The sequence below is a fragment of the Podarcis tiliguerta genome (assembly GCF_965153285.1).
Source record: "Podarcis tiliguerta genome assembly, chromosome: 17".
Lineage (NCBI taxonomy): Eukaryota > Metazoa > Chordata > Lepidosauria > Squamata > Lacertidae > Podarcis > Podarcis tiliguerta.
The window spans coordinates 15,757,286-15,781,538 of record NC_139550.1 but is presented as its reverse complement, the minus strand read 5'-3'; the positions used below and the strand labels follow the sequence as shown (position 1 = coordinate 15,781,538).

Below are 24,253 nucleotides of genomic sequence, written 5' to 3'. Positions count from 1 at the left end.
ATATTCGTAAACTCTCACTTGGGTTGTTGTTGCTGTTGCACCTGTTCTTCTGCACTTTCCAATCCTGCAGCTTCTCCTGTCTCTGACTCTTGTCTCCTGGCTGTTACAGGCTTCCCAAGATTACCGATCCCCTTTTCCAAGTCAGTCTCCAACCCCTCTTCGCCCGGTGCCCCCTCATCAGTATCCAGCCATCACTCATCAGTGTCCAGCCAGTCCCTGACACACAAGCACCCTTCCCAGGTGAAGAGGAGAGAAGTCTTCCCCCTCCCCTGTTTTACAGATGTTTCTGAAGTTCCCAGCAGTTTCCATAAAGGGGTCCTGGAAAGAAAGGGAGAGAAAAAGTAGAAAGCTAGCCTGGGGATGAATAAGTAGTTAGAGGCTAGAAGATTCTTTTCAGTAACAAAGAAGTTAAAACAATTCTCAGTCTAAAGTGATTTCATTGTCTTACGAACTCCAGAGAGAAAATAGGAAAATAGAAAATAGGGGAGACAACAGGAAATAAGATTCCTTCTAGGTTTGGTTTTTGGGAAGTAGTTTGCTTGGATCTGAGAGCATAACAAAGATTAATTTCTGCCATAGCTCAACAGATATGCTCATATTTCACCAGATTCTGAATCCCTGCGTTATACATCCTCCTAATGTTTTGGCCGCAAAATAAAATGAGACCTGTCCGGATTTTGTTTTGTTTTTTTACAAGTAAAACTTTCCTACAGTATATTCTTGTAGGGCTTGTGTTGACTTAAGGGACTTGTGAAGTTGTTGGGGTTTTTTAATAAAAAGAAATCCAGGCAACGGGGCTTCCTACTAAGATTTTTTTAAAATGAGAAACACGTAAAACAAATAACATGGATGAACATAGTGAGATGTACAATTAGTGTTACAGAACAACTTGACACACATAATATGTACCAACAGCAACTTTGTGTAGTTTACAATGTAATAAAATAAACAGGCTCAGTAACAATAGCAACAGAATGTTGAGTTATTTTCATGTATAGGTTGTCCGGGGTACTTGATGGCTTCGTACCTCCATGTAGATAATGATGATGATGATAAATATTTGTGTGGTGATAACAAGTTTTCTAAACATTTCTAGTAGGTAAAGTTCTTAACATTTCTAAAGAAACATGTGGTTATGTGTCAATTACCAGGATAGCAAGCCATGGGAATCACTTCACACCTGGAAGTCTTGGTAGTGTATACTAGGGCTGGGGAACCTTTGTAAATCTGAAGGCCACATTCCTTTGGAAAACTTCCAGGTTTCTCATATCATTGGGGGATGGGTAAAAGGTAAAGGACCCCTGACAGTTAAGTCTAGTTGCAGACGACTCTGGGATTGCAGCGCTCATCTTGCTTTACAGGCTGAGTGAGCTGGTGTTTGTCTGCAGACAGTTTTTCTGGGTCATGTGGCCAGCATGACTAAGCCGCTTCTGGTCAACTGGATAAATTTTCAGTCTAAATTTTTGGTCTAAATTTTCTCATTTGGATGTTTCCTTGATTTAAGTCTTCATCTCAAGATCTCCCCAAGCATTTTTATCAGGGGGACAATAGCATGTTTCCAGCACTAAAGTACTCTTGGGGCCCAGTATAGCCACCCACAACAATTCTGTGGAGGAGCCTGCCTCTTTTTGGATTTCTATCTTGCTGGACTCAAGGCCTTCTTTGACATACATAGTTAACACCACCTCCCTTCTCCTTATCTGCTGCCCTTCTCTGTTCTTCCTACAGAGTCTATATCCTTAGATAATCAAGTCCTACTGGTTCCCTTCTTTCCACCAGGTTTCTGTTATGCTCACTCTATCAAAAACATCCTCTAAGACCAAGCATTCATCCATCTTGGCTTGGAGACTTCTAGCATTAGCGTATAAACACTTCTGTACAGTCTCTCTCTTCACGTTGTCTTTAGCACATGAGTGCATGAACGCAAGACTGTTCCAGATAGCAAACTCTCATGTGCTTTGTCCAGTCTACTTAAGAATGATTCAGGCACTGAGTAATCAACAGAAGTACCAACTTTCTATTCCCCCATGTCCCCATGTATGAGGAGTTTAAGCCCCATACAATGAGTATGACTTGGTGATTTAATGGATGACAGAAAAATGACTCACCATTTATTTGGAAACAATAGCTTCCTTGGTTAACTACTGCAGCAACTTCTGGTGCCGGAAAGGAAGTAAAACAGCATGTTGCTGTTTGCTGTGTGGAACAGTTGCTTTGAAATATTACACTGCTAGCTGCAAGATATTTGCTTTTTGCATGGACCGAAAAAGCCTCTGTATTCTACAACGTCTCATGGTCAGCTGGAAATAGCAGGCCTTGAAACCAAACCGTATGTATCACAAGGATTATTTTGAGAAAGGAAAACTCATCAGTTTGCTTCTGCTGAGCTCAAGCCTGGCAGTAAGCTAATAGGCAAAGATGAACTTCAGTATGTGTGCATTTGTGTTCGTTTAGAATACTTTTCTGATAGGTTTTAAGGTAAGAAAAGGCTTCAGACCTCAAAGAGAATTCGAGACACCATCTTTTATCATCCTATGCATGGAACTAGCTGCAAGTTCTTACATAATATTTTAGTGTTATAATTGATGTGCTGTTAACTTTTGTTGATACAAGTGAAGAAATATCCATCACCTGGAAGGGGGGTGGCTGGATAGGGTGGTTCATTTCATTTCTGGCTAACATCCACAAGCTGTGCTTACTCCATCTCGGTTATTTGATTGGTCAGATAGGCTTCTATGACTTCAAAAAAGGCAGCTAGATCAGGTGGAAATGTTATGCAGTGTGTAACCACAGTTCAGTGAAGACAGACATCCAATATGGTACAATTCTTATGCAGAATGAAATGTTTTCATGTGTAGCATTTTTGATGGGGGAGAAGGACCCATGGTACACTTAAGCCATTATTGGTGAAATACGGGAATGCTCTTCAAAGGATTACCCAAAAATCTGATATGGTTTTAGCTGTTAGTGTAAGGGAGTGGGGTGGAGGGCATTGATCAGAAACTTGTTCAGATGTCAAACTGGAACTAGAAGTAGGGATTGGAGGTGAGCTATGGGAACACGTGCATTCTCACCCCTCCATATTCCCATACTCCATTTTTCTTTCTACCTGGGTTTGATGTCATTTGTGGATACCTGGGTTTTAAAATGGAACACTGCAACATTCCATTTGATACAATCTAGTCATGAGAATTTAGGATAATACCCATGATCAATGGGTGCATATATCCATTAGCTTAGAAAACCTAGTTCCTTTTACATCTGATCCAACTCTTAAGAGATGTCATCTTTTGAGGGTGAGGTCTGGAAAATGCCCAGAAAGAGGGTGGCTACTCATGTGAAGGAATGACTGCGTAGAGCTGTGCACAGTTAATAGGTATTCAGGCTGCTGAATACAAGGGACAGGGACTTTTTATGTGGTGGCTCCCTGGAATGTTTTACTCCATATATTCAACCACAGTCCCCAATGATAGTGTTTTAGGAAGACTCTACATAAGTTTATGTTCAGGGTTGTCTTCTGAGAAATTTTGGCTCCCTTGAACTATGATGCATATTTTCTTTCCACTCTTGCGAGTAATAATTTGCCCAATGAAAGAAAGAAGCATTTTCTTGTTTACAAACAGACTTTTGGTAGTTTCCTAGCAGATATTACTCTGTTTACGATTTTGCAATCTATGTAACTCACGCTGTGCAAAAACGTCCATGATTGCTTTTGCTTTGATTTATAGTTCTCTCTTGGTTATGTCTTCCACGAAAAAATTTAAGAAACAGTAAGTGGAAAATAAGTACAGATAATGAACTGTTTCCCCCGTGAAGTCACTCAGTAATAGTTGCCGTGTTTTGCCACATTTGCAGAAAGGAAACATCAGAGATCCGGTGTTCATATGCCTCCGATCAACCTAAAGAAATGGTGTAATGTTTGACCTCTTTATCAACAGTGTGTGACCTTTGCCTTGCAAAGGTCCTAATTGGCCAGCAGTAGTCCTAATTTGGCCAATGAGGTCATTTCCTCCAAGCCACGCCCACCTACATTACACCAGACATCATGTTAAGTCCATGGACTGAGAGCTGAACATTTCAGTATCTGATAAACTGGCAAAAGTGAATTATGATTTCTTAAAGCTGTATGTCTCTGGATTGTAATTTCATGCGATAGCCTGTTCTGACTGATTGCTTAAGCTTTTTACGGTGTCATTGAAAGGGCTGAAGCTTTCTTCACCCCTCTGTTTACTAATTTAAGCTATATGTGTGAACAACGTGTCCAATTTAAATTTTTAGAACTGCTTTGGAAACCTAATAAATTTTCTTACAAATAACAAATTGTAATAATGTCCTCATCCATTATCATAGTTGTGCTACAAGCCATATATCAAGAAAAGTTTTCCCCCTCATTTATATTCAATATAATACATGGCTTTACTTTAACTAGATATGTATTTGAAGTGTAAGGATCTCTTTTACCTTTCCTCTAAGTCATAACATGAATAAATTTATTTTGATATAGGGGTCAGCAAACCTTTTCAGCAGGGGGCCCGTCTACTGTCACCTTGTGGGTGGCCAGACTATTTTTTTTGGGGGGGTGAACAAATTCCTATGCCCCACAAATAACCCAGTGGTGCATTTTAAATAAAAGGACACATTCAACTCATGTAAAAACACGCTGATTCCCGAACTGTCCCCAGGCCAGATTTAGAAGGCCTTAGTTTGCCTACCCATGCTGCTACAGTTAGACAAATTTCAGTGTATCCACATTTTATGTAATTTTACACAATGTATGCAACTTTGTGTTATTGCTCAGAAACACCTAGTAGTTTTGTGAGTTCAGCAACAGTTCAATGTGCATATGCTTTTTATTTCAATATGCATATGTTATTTATTTACCAATGTTACAGTGTGATCATTTCCCAATGCCTAACATTTAATCTTTCATTAAATTTAGTTTTAATGCATGGCACCTTTGTAGTCATCATCTGAGTCCTCTGCAAAGCCCAAATTTGTTTTGTTTTCTGTGTGCTGCATGACTGCAGTTCACACAGAGCAGTGCAAGTAAGTGAATTGGATAGATATGAGCAGTTTGGACACTGACAGGTATGCACATACTTGAACAGCTACATTTCCCAAACTGCAGTGGGTGCTGCTGCTCTCTCATATCAATGCTCAGACACTTTGGAAGTGTTTGTCCTTGATTTTAATGTCCTTGAATTTAAAGCTATACTCAGTGCTAGAATCTTGAATCGTTTTATTGTATGCTCACAAAATATTTTTTTATTAGCTGGCAATGTGTAAGGGAACATTTTGAAAAGCTGTACCCCTCTCTCTAACTGAGACCTGCTTCTTAGATCTCAACTCTTTAAAACAAACTTTGCTTTACTTTACTTCAGCAGGAGATCTCCAGAGGAGCTCTGTTCTTGCAAGAGAATCCTGGTGGAGCATTCGCTTTTAATGATAATTTTTAATTAATCCTTACATTTTTAATAGAACTGTAACAAGTAGCATCTACACAGAATAAAATGCCTTTATGTGTTCCACAAAGCTTTGATGTATCAATATATCTTTTTGCCTTCTTTATGATGCTCTTATTGATTAAGTGGGGTGCCTCCTCGTCTTTGGATATGGTTCGCTATGTTTCAATTAAAATGAAATACGTATGTCATGTTTTGTTGCCATTGTTGTTGTTTTGCAGGGTTTGTTTCAAGCAGCTGGAACGTGGTGCCATGAGACAGTCTGTCATCCATGACGCATTGGGATTATCATGATCGAATACTCCACTTTGATTTTAACCAGTGGCCAAGAGCTTTGTATGGTCAGCAACAAGGACCGGACTTTTAAAGACAGTATAACAGGTAAGGCCCATGGTACTTGTTGCCTTTGTGGTATCTTCATAAGGCTTTAAAGAAAGTAACTTCGGCTAGTGATTCCGTTGCATATTGTTTTTCAGTTTCTTTACTGTATCGGTGCAGCAGATGGCTTGACATAAAAGTTGTTGTTCTTTTACTGTGAGATCTCAGACAAGCATGTGTAGTTTAATGGATCCTTCTCTTCTTGAGCTGCACAAAGGTTAAAAAGAAAACACACATAAAAAGGTATAATAAAATTAATCACATAACCCAGAATGGCAGAATGGAGCAGACAGACATTATATTTACTGTCTCACTCAGGCGATGACAAGGTAAATACTCGCTTAGCCATTTAAAAAAAAAAGTATTAGATTTGCCAGGTTAGAATACTTGCAGAAGCAATCACATTTGTGTTCTTTTTATATCCTCGTCAAACCGCCTTTGTACAAACACAGATGCGAAAAGCACATTTCAATTTCAGATTCACTATTACCGAATAGCGTTCTTTCCTCTCTCGTAAAATTGAAAGGTACCAATTTCTCTTATGTTCTCCCTTGTCAGTGCCTCTCGCTCCATTCTCTGCCATCTCCTTGCCCTCAAATATTAAAACATTCCACAAGAGAAATCCTGAGGTCACTTTCAAATAAGCATGGTTTTTATAGCACCACAATGTTAAACATTTATCAGTTTTTATTCCATGGGGCAGGGGAAAGCGCTTTGAAAACCGGAAGGGTTTCGTGATTTCATGATGAGGATATTTCAGAAAATTTCTAAGATTCCAAGAATCAAAGTGTTACCAGGTGTCCTTGTCTATACCTGTAATGTATTACACAGGTATATATGAATGCCACATTTGGATCTTTAACCTACAGTTCTGGTGTAAAGGAGAGAGGATTACAAATGAGCTGGGAAACCTGAGTTTATTATGGAAATATTAAAATGCATATACGTAAGTACATAGGCAGTATTTAGAGTGGACAGGGCATTATTTAGCCAAATCTAAAAAGACATTGGAGAAGGAACTGGCAAACCACTCCCAATAGGGAACTGGGTACCGAAAGAGCTCTTGCAGGCCAAACCATGTCGCTTTCACCTCCCAAGGAAAAAGAACATGAAAGTCAAGCCACCTCCATTCAGCACACATTTAAAATAAACATGCAGCTTTCCACTGCAAACCTCTGCATATATTTTCCTCCCATCCCCGAACATCCCTGAAATGCCCTCCCAATTCACTATCTGAGACCAGGGTGGCAAATTCAGAGAAGGCTTTTCTCAGCAGCCTTCCCCCCCCTCCCGCCCAGCCCCCCCCCCTCTCAGTAATGGCAACAGAATCAATGTGTTTTCCTCTCAAATTATGTGTTGCCTTATTCCAGACATCAGCTTGACGATTTTTCCTCCATCAGAAGCACCCTCCATAATAACAAAGTGTCACATATGCAGCACTGCCTTGGTGAACATATCAGAGACAAATACACTCAACTGAATAATTTTATCTTGAAGTCAGAGGACACGCATGATAGACTTGTAATGAGGTTTATAAAGCTGCCTCTTGGTGTAATTATTGTTTTATGTCCCCTGAAGCAGTGATGTACAGCAAATGGACAATATTTCCCCATTTGTTGCTACTAAATTATCTCTTTCTGATCATGCATTATAAGACAGATCAATGGTAGCACTGAAAAAAGGTTAGCGGGATCGGTCTATTGCGGGCCCAGCATTGGCGCTGCAACTGAGGCCGACATCGCCGAAGGATATTGAGGGGGCTCAGCTCCCTCCTTAAAAACTGGGGGGGGGGGGTAAAATGCCACTGCCCCCAGGATCCAGCGCCCCTTGGGCCCAGGTGCAGGAAACATGGGGCCCAGGTGCAGGGCTACTCAAGGTAGAAATGAGACTCAGGACCTCAGTATTGTGCTGAAATAGATCACAATTTTTTAAATTTCAGGTGTAATTAGGTTTTGGCGAAGGCATTGGGAATGTATCAAATAACAAGCAATCCTTCTGCTGGTTGACAAGAGGGTTGATGAACCCTGAATAGTGGGTCTGACATATTTCAAATTAGGGTGAGCCCTTCAGGGCCACCACTTGGAAGGGTACTATGGCCCCTTGACCCCCAGATAGAGACATGCCTTCCAGACCCTTTTATCATCTTTGGATTGTTTTTAGGGCTATTTTATTAGTATCATACTTTACATAAATTGCTTTGGGACTCCTTTCATTTGTGTGATATTGTTATTATTATTATTATTATTATTATTATTATTATTATTATTATTATTATTAAAAAACAACCTGGTGTCTGCAGTATGCTGGAATTATCCTTTTTAGCATAACAGCACATGACGTTATAATGAAATCAAACTAGGGGGGCGGGTATGAAATGAACCCTTTGGCAAATCAGCATTTAAATCGTATTCAATTTTTTCTTTTCATAACCCACGACTTGCACCTTTCATGTTCTGCTCGTTAAAAAAAAGGGGGGGCTTCTTATGCTTCCTTTGTGCTTATGCTGAGAAATACCAACTGCTTTTTATATTAGAGTTCTATTTATAAATACTTTCTGCTTCTTAACAAATGCCTTGTGTTGTGCTGCCAAATTCTGTGGGGGTTTTTCCTGACTATTGCACTGTCGATGATTAAACCAACAGATTGCTGCAGTTGCCACATATCTTTGTCAGTCTTCTAATATACCATATATTAATTCTTTAAAGAGCCCTGGGAATGTGATTTTACCTGTGATCCAGAAGTCTTCATTAAATACAAACAATTTTGAAAGACAGTGGAATTACTATGGGCATGATCCAGCCACAAAATCCCTAATGGAAGCGCTACACCCATAGACATGAATGAGACTTAAATGTGCTGAACTTTGGTGAATTGTGCCCTGTGAATTCCCTCCCACCTCACCATTAATAGTTTTGCATGCATCCTTAAAGGAGAATGCAGACACTACAGAAAAAGCCAGCAGGAAAGCTCTGTTGTCTCCACTCCAAAGGTTTCATCTCTCCACTGTGATGTATTTGCCATCTGCTTTGCTGATAAAAATGGTTTCACTTTGTCCAGTGCGTAAACTGGAGGCATTGAGGTTTTGGTTCTTGATTGGATATCATGTTGATGTATAAGGGGTCTATGCATGCGGAAAAAAGGGCAAGAAAGGGTTCTGTTAGGTGTGCTGGTTAATTTTGAGTGTGTTTGTCCTGCACTTGCAACTAGCTAAGCATGTGAGAGTGAGTCAGCAAGCATCTGAGAATGACTAAGCACAATCTAAAGTATAAATGCACTTGTGTTTCAAGCAAGTTTGCTGTTGGCCCATGCCCTTGGTCATAGCCTAGTCTGTGTTGGAACCCTGCAAAAGTGTGCAGCTGGAAAGACTATATATTAGAACTGTATGTAACCTATGAGCTGTGGAACTGCATTATACTGTCAGCAAGGGGACTGACCCTACCTAGAACTGCCTGCTCTTTTTCTGTTCCATTGGCACACTCTGCCGGCTTGTTGAATTGGTACTCTGCACATGGCCGACTTGCTGGTAGTTATCAGTTCAGAAGGGTATATTTGTGTATAAGAACCATGTCCAGTTTGGCGGGCGAAAGCTCTTGGAGAAGTTGGACCTGCTGCTGTCTGGAGTGATTGGAGCTTCTCTTAGATAAATCAGTTTGCCAGATATCCTCAAATTTGCACATCATTCTGCATCTGCTTCTTTTAAAGAAGTTATCCTAGTACTTACTGGCCTATCTCCATCTTGCACTTGTTTGGGGAGAGCTGTCGAAAGTGGCCATTCTACCAACCTGGGCAAGGCACTAGGACTGCATTTGTGGCCTGAATCGCTAATCTCCACTGGAAAATTCATAGGAGCCATTGGATCCAATGTGGAATTTCAGACATCTTTATTAACTGTGAGATGATGGTGACATAGCATTACCACACGAACTCTTTAAGGCATGCTCCCTAGGTGTGCAATTCAAAATGTAATGTATTGTTGTGCAAGGTGTGTTTACAAACACTTATGACCTACTAGTACATTCCTCGGGGAGACGTTTTTGGCAGCAGTTGCCACACATGCAGTGGCAAATGAGATCTGCTTCTGCCTTACAGATGAAGTGGCTTTCAGTTGCAGGCCTTGGAAAGGCTTCATGACAATGTGTTCGAGTAGTTCTGTACTGTTCTGTCAGAAGTGTGAAGCATGCTGTAAATGTTGAATTTTGTTATGATCGACTATAAATAAGTTCCAAAACCTGGTTGTGTGGTGTTCCTGATGCAAATCTTGGAATATGTGCCAGCAGGTGTTGAATGTGTTTTATGCTCAGAAATGTATGGCTGGCTATTGCGTTCATTCTCATTTACAGTATTTATGTTAATATATCTTTTTATAAAAACCCTGGATAAATGCTAGATCTTATTCATGTTACTTTGGAATATTGGTGAGGGAAAACAGTCTGCCTGGTGAACTGAATGTAAAAGTAAATAAAATACTTAGCGGGTAGTTCTCTATAAGCCAGTGGCGTCCAAACTTTTTTCAAGGAGGGCCAGATTTGATGAAGTGAAGAGCCGTGAGGGCTGACCAAAGGGCCAACCAAAGTTGTTGACCTTTTTTTAGGATTGAAGTTGTTGAAGGCCCCAAAAAAGGACTTTGGACACGCCTGCTATAAGCAGTGGCAGAAGAATGGGGGTGTGGTGGGTGCGGCCCACTAGGGGTGTCATCCCTGGTGGGGGGGTGACATCGCTGCACTGCACCCTGGGACACTCACTGCAGGCAGTGCCCCCGGGGTGCCAGCCACACCCCTGCAGGCAGCTAGCCCCACCCCCAGGTGCACAGCATGTGCACCGCTCCAGGTGCCAGAGCAGCTAGCTCCACCTCTGTCTATAAGTGAATAACTTTTAGATAGGTTCTGAAAATGCCACACACACTACAGCTTCATTCCATTAGCAATTGAAGAATGTCACTATTTAATTCCAAAATCCCCTTTGTGTGGTAGCATACAAATAAGAAGCCTGATTTTACATAATATAGCACACTTCTTTCCATGGTTTCTCATTGCGTGCAAAGTCCCTTGTATCACAAAACAAAGGTGTACATGGTCAAATCAAGACCCTAAATTCAAAGCTCGCATGTTTTCTTTTCTTGTTCTTATCTTTGTGTTCTGGGATTTATGTGAGACACTGAGATACACATCTGCTCCTCCAAGTTTATTGCTTTTAAAGTGATCTCTGCTATCTGCTGGATAATAACTGACATTCATTCTGTTTCTCCTCTTATGACCGACAGTGGCATCTGCAATTTTTCTTTAAGGTTAAGGTTGTGGCAGGATTTGGCAATCCTGTATTAAAAAAAAAAAAAAATCATTCATTAGAGTTAGAGTCAGCTCAGGATATTTGAAAAATAACTATCTTTTCTGGAAAAATACAGAAATAATGTTTTTTTAAATAAAAAAATAACTTGATTGAAATCATTCTTTTTTCCCATTTCATTTTATGGTCTTTCAAGATCCAGGGCAATGCAAGTCTAAGTGAAATATTACTTAACTGTTGTCTACAGAGCAGGCATTTTGATAGCAGGAAACAAGAGAGAAGATGCTTTAATAGAATGCATCATATTCATAGTTCCATCACTTTGCTTTATTGTGGTTCAGGCATATACACACGCAACAACAATCTTCCCCTCCTGATTCTGTGCTACAAGTCCTTCTTCTCTGGCAATCACTCATGGCCAAGTAATATTGTCTTCCATGAATATGGTTTTAACAGTGTGTCCGTAATTGACTATGGAGGCCAATTCTGGATCCACATGTCCTTCCACAGTGGGGACATAGGTTTCTGGGCGGGAGTTGATCACGGTGAGGGTTTGCCAAATGTACTTTCCTCTTAGCTCATTTCTCCCTTTTGTCCTGAGTTCGTGCTTCTTCAAAGTCCATGGCACCTTTCGTAAAGGCTGTTCTGCAACTGGAGCGCTCGCTACAATTACCATCAGGTTAAAACACTGTCCAGATTTTAAGAGTTTGGTTCCAGCAAAGTGATCTGCACTATGAGTTAGGTGATGGAGCAGTAGTAGCTGGCAGCTGGATAGCCAGCAGCTTGAGAGAAAGGCCAAGTTCAGGAGGCCCTGAGCTTGGTTGCCTCCTCCTTCTTCTCTTACCAGCACCATCTGTTAGAAACAGTTGCTGTTAGGCTGAGGGCAGAGTAAGGCAAAGAAGACAGGAAGCCAAGGTCTCTTGGTTGATCAGAATAGTGAGTGAGCCTGACAGAAAGCCTTTCTAGGTGGCAGTATCTGGCCTTCTCTATCCCACTGGAAGCTTCCTTCCTGGTTTCGCTCTGTCCCTGCTCTTTCTCTCTTTAGTCAGAGCCTGATGTTGTTGCAGAGACATGTCTCTGTCTGACATCCCTCACTTTGTCAGCTCAAGACCAGCTTAACGCTTGACACTGTCATGTTGCCGGAGGCCCTGAGAAGAGAAGGAAACCAAAAAGAAACAGCTGGTCAGGTCACTGAGGCATGAGGACTTCATGTGATAGAAGTTGTGGCAAATTCTAGGACTCATGCTGTTGGTGGGAACCACAGCCTGAGGGATGACTCATGGCAGCTGCCATGTTTGTGTGATAGTGGCCTCTTTTTTTGCCTACAATGCACCAGAGTCAAAAAGTCTGGCACACGGCATTTCAGTGAAATAAAGCGGCTTTGACACTCTAGGACAGGGATGGGAAACATTTTTTTTCAACCAAAGGGCTGCATTTTCTCATGGACCTCCTCCTAGGGGGTTGTGTGCCTGTAGTGAATGGCCCCAGAGGCAGAAGTGGGTGGAACAATGGATGAGGCTCTTATTTCTGTAAAGTAAGGTAAAGGGACCCCTGACCATTAGGTCCAGTCGTGACCGACTCTGGGGTTGCGGCGCTCATCTCGCTTTATTGGCCGAGGGAGCCGGCGTACAGCTTCCGGGTCACGTGGCCAGCATGACTAAGCCACTTCTGGCGAACCAGAGCAGCGCACGGAAATGCCGTTTACCTTCCCGCCAGAGCAGAATCTATTTATCTACTTGCACTTTGGCGTGCTTTCGAACTGTTAGGTTGGCAGGAGCAGGGACCAAGCAATGGGAGCTCACCCCGTCACAGGGATTCAAACCACCGCTCTTCTGATCGGCAAGCCCTAGGCTCTGTGGTTTAACCCACAGTGCCACCCATGTCCCATTTCTGTAAAGTAGGCTACATTTAATCAGATTTCTGTGCACAGTCGCTTTACACACTTGAGGCTGGAAGGAAAACAAACTATTCAAAACCTCGAAATGTTATAGAAATTCTCATTGCCCTTAGCACGGAACAGTTTCATAAAAGAGGTATGTGGTTTGCTGAGATAGTGGAACTTCTGCTTCAGTCACAGAAGTCTTAAGGCTTTCTGCTTCCAGAGAGTCCAACACAACGTAAGCCAGAAAAGGCAGCCATAATAGGACAATTAGTAATGTAGTGCTGAGCCTGCTTGTGTACGTATAAATCCCACTGAAATCCAGGGTAAACCAGTTTAGGATCAACCTGTAATTTTTCCTTTCCCTCCTGCTTCCAGGTTTGTATTTTAGATTACAAAGGTGAGCTATCTGTGCCTCTAAAAGAAACTTATATGGCCCAGTGGGCCGTATTGACTCAGTCCAGGTCAATAATCTACTCCCAAAATGCCTTTGAGAACTCCCTCAGTAATATTTGGATGAAATGAAATTCTGTAAGCTCGTTCCTGAAATGTGTTTCAATTAAAAAGCAGTCAGCATCTTCACAAGTTTATTTGTCTTAAGGGTCTTTAAAAAAAAAAAAAGGCTTTAGCATTCTATCCATCATTTTATCATCTTCATCAATCATTAAATTCCAGCTCTTTGGAAAGCTTGATATGCAACACAGAAAGTTCCTTCCACAACAGTGAACCTTTAAAGCAGCATTATTATGTTGACCAATAACTTTGATGAAATTAAATTAAATTAACTAATTAAATAAATAAATAAAGCATTATGTAGATGAGCAGCTTGTCGAGGGAGGAAGTTTTTTTTAAGATGCAACATGGATAGGTTTTCTTTATAAAATCATCACCATTGTTTAATTTGTCTGCCGCTTTTCCAATAGTTAAAACCACGCTCAAGGCTGCATGACAAAGTTCACATGATTGCAAAAGCACCAGAGAAGGTGTGTAGCTCATTGGTAGGTCATCTGCCAAAGGTCCCAGGTCCAATCCCTGTTGGGTTCAGGTAGGGCTAGGATAGACTCCTTCCTGAGACCCCAGAGAGCCACTGAGTTAGATGGGCCAAAGGTCAGAGTTGGTATAAGGCAGCTTCATAAGAACGGAGGCTGGCCTGCTGGGGGCAGTGACTATTTGGCGATGGGCAATCAATAGCTCTGCTGTTAATAGTGAAAAATGCAGGAATCCATTATGGAAGAAAGAGGTGATCATGCCACCATTAGGAGAATCAAAAAGAGTAACATTATTTTCATGAATTGCCGTTACCAAGCTGAATTTGCCCATCTAGTCCAGCATCATATTCTCCCAGTGGCCACACCTCCAGTAACTGTTATTCAAATGTATACTGCCCCCAGCAGTGGAGGAACATAGCCATTAAGGTTAATAACCATTGATATCTCCCACGAAGTTGTCTAATCCTTTTGGTGGCCACCACTGCTTCTTGCAGGAGTAAATTCCTTAGTCCAGCTTCCTATGTTCTTATGCCAAAATCATATGCATCTCCACCCCCCACCCAATTTTGTCCTATTCAGAGCCAGCTTCAAGCTGCCCTCTGATGCCCCTGCCATCAACGAGTCCCTGTCCACAGGCTTTCCTGGTGGAAACAGCTGACTTTTTGAGCCAGCATTTGTCAGGGACATTGTGGGAATTTTAAAATGGCTTCTTGAAAAGCCATCTGCTCAGGACGGTTTGGTCCAGTCCAGGGGTGGGGTTCATTGTTGTGCTGTTGCGCAACCTTGGTCCATAGCAGTTTGCATTTCGTTAAATTTGAATGATCTTGGCCTGGTATAACATTTTGTGAAAATAATGTCCGTGTGTGTGTGTGTGTTTCTAGCTCATCTGACGATGGCGTGATTGTCTCTTGCGAACAGATGTTGCTTTATTTTGTGCTGTTTACTACTGTACTACTACTGCTACAGCTGCTCACTGCCCGTCATCAAGTAACCATTGACCCAGGCAGTTTTACTTTAAGCCTCTTTTATTTATTTAATTTAGCAAAAATTAAATACAGCTTCATTGTAACAAAACTTCGACTTACAAAAAACTGAAATATTTACTTGGGACGGGAAACAGAACACATTACAGTGGTACCTCAGGTTAAGAACTTAATTCATTCTGGAGGTCCGTTCTTAACCTGAAACTGTTCTTAACCTGTGGTACCACTTTAGCTAATGGGGCCTCATGCTGCTGCCACCGCACGATTTCTGTTCTCATTCTGAAGCAAAGTTCTTAACCCGAGGTACTACTTCTGGGTTAGCGGAGTCTGTAACCTGAAGCGTCTGTAACGTGAAGCGTCTGTAACCCGAGGTACCACTGTATTTAAGATTGTTCTCTGTGTCAGTGCTTTTCTTCTGGAAAAAAAGTGCCAGTACTGTATACCCTTGAGTACCTCCCCCCCCCCCCCCCAAGAAGAAGAAGAAGAAGAAAGCTCTGGTCTTTGTGTGAATGGCAGATTGTCAGAAAGACATCCCCTGTAGGGGAAAAGCATTGAACACCAGAACAAGTGCTGTCCTTTCCCTAGTCTTCTCTTCCCATTCTTCTTGCAAAGCTGTGAATGGCCACATGCAGAAGAAAAGTTGGCAAGGGAAATAATGACTAAAAGGGTTTGTAAAGCTTGCTTTATTTATTTTTTTCTTGGCAGTGGGGAAATCACTTTGGGCATTACTGCATCGATTAAAAAGACACTTGGAAACATAAAAAAGAGAAAAATGAAAACAGTAAATCATTTATTTAAAAAATCATTTTTATAACAGAATGATAAGTTACATTCAGATATTTTTTCAGATAAAACATCATTTGTTTAAAAAATCATTTTTTAAAAAAACAACAACCTTGTATCTAGATTAAACTTATCCACTTATATAAACAAGCAACATTAACAATAAATATTTTAGCAAGAGCCACATTTTTAGTAAGCCCCATATTTTTAGTGGGGACGCGGGTGGCGCTGTGGGTTAAAGCCTCAGTGCCTAGGGCTTGCCGATCAAGAGGTCGGCGGTTCGAATCCCCGCGGCGGGGTGTGCTCCCGTTGTTCGGTCCCACGCCTGCCAACCTAGCAGTTCGAAAGCCCTCTTGGGTGCAAGTAGATAAATAGGGACCGCTTACTAGCGGGAAGGTAAACGGCGTTTCCATGTGCGGCTCTGGCTCACCAGAGCAGCGATGTCACACTGGCCATGTGACCCGGAAGTGTCTTGGGACAGCGCTGGCCCTCAGCCTCTTTGAGTGAGATGGGCGCACAACCCTAGAGTCTGTCAAGACTGGCCCGTACGGGCAGGGGTACCTTTACCTTTACCTTATATTTTTAGTATTGGGACACATTACAGGACTTCAGAATGACTTCAGCTTTGTACAGCAGTATATTAGACTGTGGCTCTGCGACACTCAGAGAATACACATTTTAGTAGGCTAATTCCAAAACAATGACAACAAACAGAGTAATGTTCATATGAGAAATCATTGTTAAACAAGTCCTTGCCTCAAAAGCAGTCTCTTTTCTCTTTTTTTATGTTCTTGTTAAAGGATCACTAGCACTCGCATGGAAAGCAACTGGTTCCCCAAGCTGGCAAGCAAGCAAACAGCTGCAGAGCTCGTATTCACAGTTGATTATTGGGAAATTCTCTACCATCCCTATTCCTGCCAGAGTGCTGCTTACCAGGCAGCTGTCCAGGGTGCTGAATGCTAACGCCAGACTATTCATTCTACTCCACACAACACCTAAAATCTGTTCTTGTGGTTTTCTCAGTTTCACCACCTCCAGCTTTCTCCTACACCTGCATTCTCTGATAAGGGAACAGCCACCATTTGCTGAGCATTAGATAATTTAAAATGAGGTCAGTTGCAAGAGCAGCAATAAAATCCCACCCTGTCATATAATCCAGCCTACCCCTGCCAGCGTAACCAACGGTCATGGATAATGAGAGTTACAATGCAAAATATCTGTAGGGCACCAGGTTTGGAAGGGCTGATGTAGTTCCTGTTTAGCATATTGGTTGACTGTGGTGAGCCAGGTTGAAGAACAGCAGAGTCAAAAACGACATTGCTGGCCTCTTCAAGCTTCAGCATGGTTCCAGCCCTAGATAGCCAATTGGCACTTGAACTGACCTGCCTAAGTCCAGTATTTATCTTTTCCCCAAGCAACAGCCTGCTTTCGGTCTTGCTTGGTGTTAGGGACTAGCTGGATGATGAGGAATGGCGGGAGGTTCCAGCTGGAGAATCCCATTGGGAAGCCTCAGAAAAGGAAAGCTCCAAAACAGGGGAGTGGTAGTGGGACAATGAATGCAGAGGAGGAATTGGGGGGGGGTGGATTCTGAACAAGCAGCAGGCTTGAGTGAGAGAGAGAGACAGAAAACACTGCAGACATCTAAGGAGAAGGTGAGGGCTGAAGCTGCAACCGATTCACAGAAGCCAGAAGATCCTACTGTGTTTGTCTCCAGGGGTTTTGCATGCTACAGAGTAGAGAGCTCAGGGAAACTACTGGGAAGACTGGATTGTGATCTTTTAATCTGCACCCAGCCTGCACATTCCCCTTCCTGTTCCCTGAACTATCTGCTGCCTCCCTGCTCCCCATTCCCTTTGGGATGATACCTTGGCTTCAACACCAGCTAATGAATAACTCATGTCTTAGACAGCCCTTAACCCGAGGACACCTTAAACTTCAGGTCAACAGCACTACCAATATTGGCTGCTGATGGTATTCAAGAATGCCTCTACCTATAGCAAAGATACTTTGTCCCAGAGTTTAGAAGCTCCATACACAATGAGTAGAGCTTGTTACACTGGTGGTTCTCATACAGAGGTGGCTAACACATAGCTTATGGACTATATGTGGCAGTGCATCAGATTTTTCCCATGGCTCTAAAATTTGTTGTATGAGTTGCTTGATTTGTTTAAAAATAGAGATTCCCCATTGTGGTGCCAAAATATTTTTTGTGGCCCCTCAGGGACCCTCCAAAATTGTTCATTTAAAAAAAATAAAAAATTCTGACTGCTCCCATAGGCATTAAATAGAAGACATAGAATCTAATACACAACAGTGGGTTCTGAGAAGATTTCCAAATCAACATTGGAGTATCTATGGAACACAATACCATATTTTTTAATTTTTCAGCCAAGCATTACTATTTTTTTTTTTAAAGACAGTGATTTTCCTATTCATGTTCAGAAGTGAATCAGAATTGCCAGGAACTCTGCATTTAGATCCAAACCAAAACTACTCGATATTCTGTGTGATTCCCTAGTTTCACACATCAGCAATTCGGCTTATCGTCCAGATGATGGGTCTTACACAAGACTTGACTTTAGATCAAGGACAATTCCCCCCTCCTTTCATTTGGGATTTAGAGAGTGGAGGATCCCTACCCCTGTTGAGTGAAGAATGATACTGTTATAATGAGAGACAGAGACTTCATCTTCACTCCAGTACACAGGAAAAGCCTCCTCCCTTCAAGAGGTCAGGCTGATGGGGTATGATTAGGATGATGCAAACTGATGGCACTGCCCTAACAAAGAAAATGTCCTTGTTGCCATTATAAACAAGGAAAGCAAATATGTTTGGCCGTCACATATGATAGAGCTAAAAATCAGTTTCTTATGAAGTTCCTAATCTGGATTTATGCAATAGTTCATGGTCTGTCAAGTAAATAATATACATTTAAAGAAGTCCCAGAGTACACATTTGAAATGATGGGTTGTAGCAGTTTCAAATGAGCTGTCATGGTCTATTGAGTAAATTCTTTATTTTAAATATATGCCTTAATATATAGTTGCATGATGAAATGCTTTTTTAAAAAAAAAAAAAACAACCCTTGGAATCTTCAAAGGATTTGAAATGCATCATAAAATTTCTTTGACTCCTAGATAATTTTTTAATGGTTAGGACTGAAAGCAAAACCAATGAAAGCAAGTCATATCTACAGCGTATAATAGTAACAATGTGTACCTATATGTTTGTTTTCATGAAATCTCATCTTTGAAATATAAGAAATTTCTTTAAAGCACAGTTCCATAGCAGCAATGTCTTGGAACTGTGATTTTAACAACTTCAGTATCTAGCGAGGTCAGAATTAATTCAACTTAGAGGTCAGTAACGGTTCTCCACATGTAACAGAAACTAACTGTGCTGCAGTCAAAGAAGCACTTATTCATGTTCATTGTGGAAAGTTACTCAGAGGCTACAGAGGACATCTTGAACTTTCTAGTACAAGGGTGCTGAACCTTTGCCTGAGGGCCAAATTAGGAATGGCATGGGTCCCAATTTGGCCTACAAGGCTATTTTTCCCAAGCTATTCCCACCTGCCCCAAAACTTGGTATCATACAGAACATCAAGTGTGGGGCAGGTAGAGATGTATCTGCTGTTGCACAATTGGGAGCCTTAGATTTTCAGCAAGTCGCCATCTTTAATTCTGCTCCACATTCTTTGAAGGCAAAACAGAAAAGAAGGTTTGAAATTGGGAGGTGTGTCCAACTAAAGTCTACCCAGAGTAGGCCAACTGAAGTTAATGGACCTAAGTTAGACATGTCTATTAATTTCAGTGGGTTTACTCTGAGCATGACTAGCATTGGCTGCAAATAATTTTTGGGCAGTAAAGCCAAAAGCAATTTGAAACAAATGTTAAAAAAACCCAAAACCCTCAAACACAGCAACGGTAAGATGGCTTATTACCACAGTACATCAAATGCACATATGTAGTTGATAAAAAGCCAGATTGTGCTAAATGGTTGCCTTTAATCAAAAGAGGTATTTAATCAAATAAACGGTTCCCAACAATAAAATAAAGCCCAAGGCAAGTACTATATTAAAGTTTTATCTCATTTGCTCAAAGGTCTACACATAACTCACTCATTCACTATTGAATTATGGAGCTTTCATACTCGTGACATAAATCCCGTAAGTCATTTCAAATCCCTGTGTGGAAACTACATTTTGGGAAATAATGTTATTGTATGGAGGTATGTTCTCTAATTAATCAACAAACTACTGAATTAACTCTTGCATTTAGTTGGAAAGAGCTAATCATACTGTGAGAGCCATATGCGCCACATGCTCCGTTAACGCTTTTTGGTTCAGCTTTTTTACAAAACGAGAGAGAGAGAGAGAGAGAGAGAGAGAGAGATCGATCTGATTTCTGTTCTGTTGGTAACACAACTAAAGGAGCAGAGAATGGCAGTGTACACATAACACTTATATTTTTAAAATAAATAACTGTTTTATGTTTACGGGAATGGCAGCCCCTTCTGATGGAATGAAGCCTGCAAATGTTGAGATAAACAGATTGAGAGATTTTTGTAGCATTGAAGATTTTAGAGCATTGAAGGGAGTTTCTCGTGCTCTCCATGCTGGTTCTTTTTAGCTAGGAATTGACACAAAACTCATAGGGCAAGTTTTTTTACAAGAGTCCAGCCAGTTTGTCCATTGATATGTACATAGGTTCAGGAATTATCCAATATACATAGAAAACAGCATTTAGGTTTCTTTTGATATTCAACCATGTTCTGCATTTATTTAGCCATCCTATAACCAGAGTTCCCTGGGCAGTTCCAGGCTCTCTGTTGTCATTCTTAGGCCTGAAGGAGCAGAGGCAGTCGCAGGTCCATGCCAAAGCCAGCACTGGAGATGAAGGGCCGATTTGGCAGCGCAACATCTCCCCACCTTCAGCCCAACTAGCATTCCAGCTGGAAAAGGTTCAGGAAAGGTTCAGGACATGGTCAAGGGGATGGAATAACTCTCCTATCAGGAAAGGTCACAGCATTTGGAGCTTTTTAGTTAAGAGTAAGAGGAAACACAAAAGAGGTGGATGAAATTGTGGAGTAAGTGGAAAGAGAAGAACTTTTCTCCCTCTCTCATAGTACTAGAACTTGGAGGCGTCCAATGAAGGGGAGCATTGGAAGATTCAGGACGGACAAAGGAAAGTGTGTCTTTGAAATATACTCGGAGTCGAGAGTGGATTTCATGCTCTTTATTCAGCTCATAGTGGTGAGGAGGAATGGAAGTTCCCCCAAAATATCTGCTTTAGATACATTATTTACACAATGGGCTGCATGTGATTGGCTAATTCCAGGATTCTCCTGTAGGCCAATCAGGTTGCGGATTCACTTCCACCTGGAGCTGGATTGGGTGGCTCCTGCGGACCAATCATACAGCTGCATTGTTCTAGGACCAATCAGGCTGCTGCATTCTGAATCCTATTGTTCTAGGACCAGTCAGACTGCTGCATTTTGGATCCTATTGTTCTAGGACCAGACTGCTGCAGTTTGGATCCTATTCAACTCAGTACATAACAGTCTTCACACAGCATATAGTTAAATCATGGAGTTCATTCCCACATGAAATAGTGATGGTGAAAAACTTGGGTAGCTTTAAAAGAGGATTGGACAACTTCATGGAAGAGAGGGAATTCAAGGGCTACTAGCCACAATAACTAGGTTCTGCCTCCACTATCAAAGACAGTATGTCTCTGAATACCAGTTGCTAGAAATTGCAGGTGGGGAGAATGAATTGGAACTCAGGTCCTGCTTTCAAACTTCCTGTGGGCATCAACTTAGGTACTTTGAGGACAGAGTTCTGGAGTAGATAGGCCTTTAGTCTGGTCCATCAGGGCTCTTATGTTCTTGGTTAATTAGTTAATAGCCAAGTCATGTTTATGTTCATGTTTTTAACCATTCCAAATATAAAATGTATAGGCAGGTAGAGAGTTGGTTCATCTTCCTCAGTATCATCATGGGGAACTTGAAGCAACTCCCCAGGATTTCAGACAGGAGTCTTCCAAGCCCTACCTAGAGATACTGTGGATCAAATTTGATACTTTTTTATTGCCAAACATGGACTCTTCCAGTGAGCTACAGCCCTTCAGATAATGTTTTGCCCATGAGGAGAGTTGAAGTAGCAACCTCCTGAGTTTGTACATAAAACCTCCTGGGTTTGTACATTAAAAGAGCACTTGGCATGCATACAAACTTTTTCATATTCTAGGTTTATAGTATATAGTAGGGTATTAAAAGGTTTCATGCTTGTTTTCCTCTTGTCAACAGCACTCTGTCTTTACTTTCCGTGTTAGAAATGATGTCAGGCTTTGCCCTGCATGTTGCTTAAAAGTGTATCACAATGTAGTAGAAGCAAGTAAATAAAACATCTTCAAAGCTTTCTGGGTTTTAATTAATTTTAAGCTGATGAACCAGATATATTTTTGTTGAAGATCAAATGCATTCTATTCTGGAGGGAAAAGAAAGTCTTACATTTGAGCTAGATATGTTAATGAGAAATTACATGAGTAATGTATGTTGCTTAGGGGGGGGCATATGAGTGGGGGGGGGTAGAAATCAGAGGCTGGTAATTGCTAAATAAGATAGCATCATCATAGCATAGCTTGTCATTCTAAAAAATCTTGTAGCAAGCAAACCCTCTGGCATTCCTCATACTCACAGAATCCTTCTATTTATTTCTGCTATCTGCATTAATCAGAACAGAATTTGGTTTGATATTACCATATTTCTTCCAACAACCTTTGAAATCTTATGGAAGGAGGAGAAATGTCCATAGTTGTTAGCTGGCTTTGGGCAAAATCCATACCGTCAAATGTGTCGTCCTACATTTCAGTGTGTGCTGCAGCTGCTGCCCTGAATTATCCCATCTAGTAAAATAAAAAGCAGCCCATTTAACTTTAAAAGCATAAAGTTGGATTTTACAAGGGTCAGTTTGGTTCAAAACAATTGTAGGCAAGAAAATTATCTAAGCAATAGTCTTGCTAATGTGCAGCACAACTAAAGTTCCTCTAAATTGTTTTAATCAGTAATAATCTGTGCAATTGTAAAGAGCAGAGATGCATTTTGCTAATAGACACTAATAAAAAATACTAACCAAGTAATGAGAATGCAAATTTTGAAGGTTTTAGAAAACAGTCTGGAAATTTTGTATTGCTGCGCCAAACTGCTCAGCCACAAGGATAAAGCTCACTTCATACAGTTGTAGGTCCCACCCACCCTCAAACTATTGAAAACTAGAGGGGGAACACAACAGGGGGAGACAACAGTGGTGCAATATATATTATAGGGTGTATGATACTGAAGCCTTTGTTACTGACTGGTTCAGTTGTTGTGATGCAATAGCACATTCTGTTTTCCAGAGGACAAAAGCTCACAGCCACAAAATGTTCACAGCCCAGATTTATTTATTTATTTATTTATGAGAAAAGGAGAGTTGGCAATTTGTCTTGAGTTAAATCTTACACAAGCCCTTTGGAAGGAAACAGAATCAGGACTAGAAAGCTAACTGTGAGTCTAAAATAAGAGCCGTGAAATGGAGTCCATGTAGGGAAATGGCTTGATAAAATGGAGTCAGAGAGGGGATGGTTGAGGCCACCAGAGCAACAAGTTAGTTAAATCAGCATGCATGATTTCTCAATTCCATAACACAAGTGTGGGAAGCTTGTGGTCCTCACGATGTTGTTTGTCTACAATTGTCAGCATACCTGATCATTGGCCATGTTGACAGGGGTTGGAGTCCAGCAATATCTGGAGACACAAGTTCCTCCTTTCTGCCATAACATAGAATAGAAAGTGGGGCAAGGCCTTTGTTGGGGGAAAGTGGTAGGTGGCACTTAGCTTTTCCAGTTATCTTCCCCTCAGCCTCACCCACATTTTCCCTAAACTGGATTTTGAGAATGGAAAGAAGTCTAGGTGTGACAAAATTGGCCCTGGGACCCTGGCTGTGGAAGAAACATTGCAGATGGGCATAAGGGCAAAGCATTCATTTCTTGCCTTCTGCAAGTATACGCTTATGGGAGGAGATTGAAAAGAAATAGCATGAGCTGTGCATACAGAAGGTCCCAGGTTCAGATATCGCTGATATCTCCAGGTAGGGATGAGAAAAAATTCCTATCTGAAATCTTGGAGAATGATTCTGCCAGACAGTGTAGACAGTCCTGAGCTCGGTGCACCGATAGTCTGATTCAGCATTAGGCATCTTCCTTTGTTCACACAAACTCCCTCATTGGTCCTGTTAGGCAAACAAGGGTTCGAAACCCATAATGGCTGGCATAATGTATAGTTCTGGCCAGAGAAGGACTTAGTCCTGGTGGAGGTGGGCAATTGGATCAGGGTGGGAAGCAGGAGGGTGGAGAGATCAGGGGCGGTCAGAGGAAGAAGGGCCTTCCAAGAGAAGCCTGGATGTTGAACGTCTCAGGATGAGTGCAGACACAGACAGGGAGGAATCAGAGGGTA

At 41.4% G+C, this 24,253-nt stretch overlaps 1 protein-coding gene across 7 annotated transcripts in view; it reads left to right on the top strand.

Moving 5' to 3' along the window:
• LINGO2 (leucine rich repeat and Ig domain containing 2) overlaps positions 1-24,253 on the top strand; it is a 532,585-nt gene that overhangs the window by 363,023 nt on the left and 145,309 nt on the right. For 6 of the 7 annotated variants that reach the window (XM_083420023.1, XM_083420019.1, XM_083420018.1 and 3 more), the window contains one exon: positions 5,684-5,843. The gene's annotated coding sequence lies outside the window, so the exon portion shown is untranslated. Of the gene's footprint in view, positions 1-2,198; positions 2,330-5,683; positions 5,844-24,253 lie in introns of those variants that run through there. The other variant, XM_083420022.1, reaches the window with a different exon arrangement.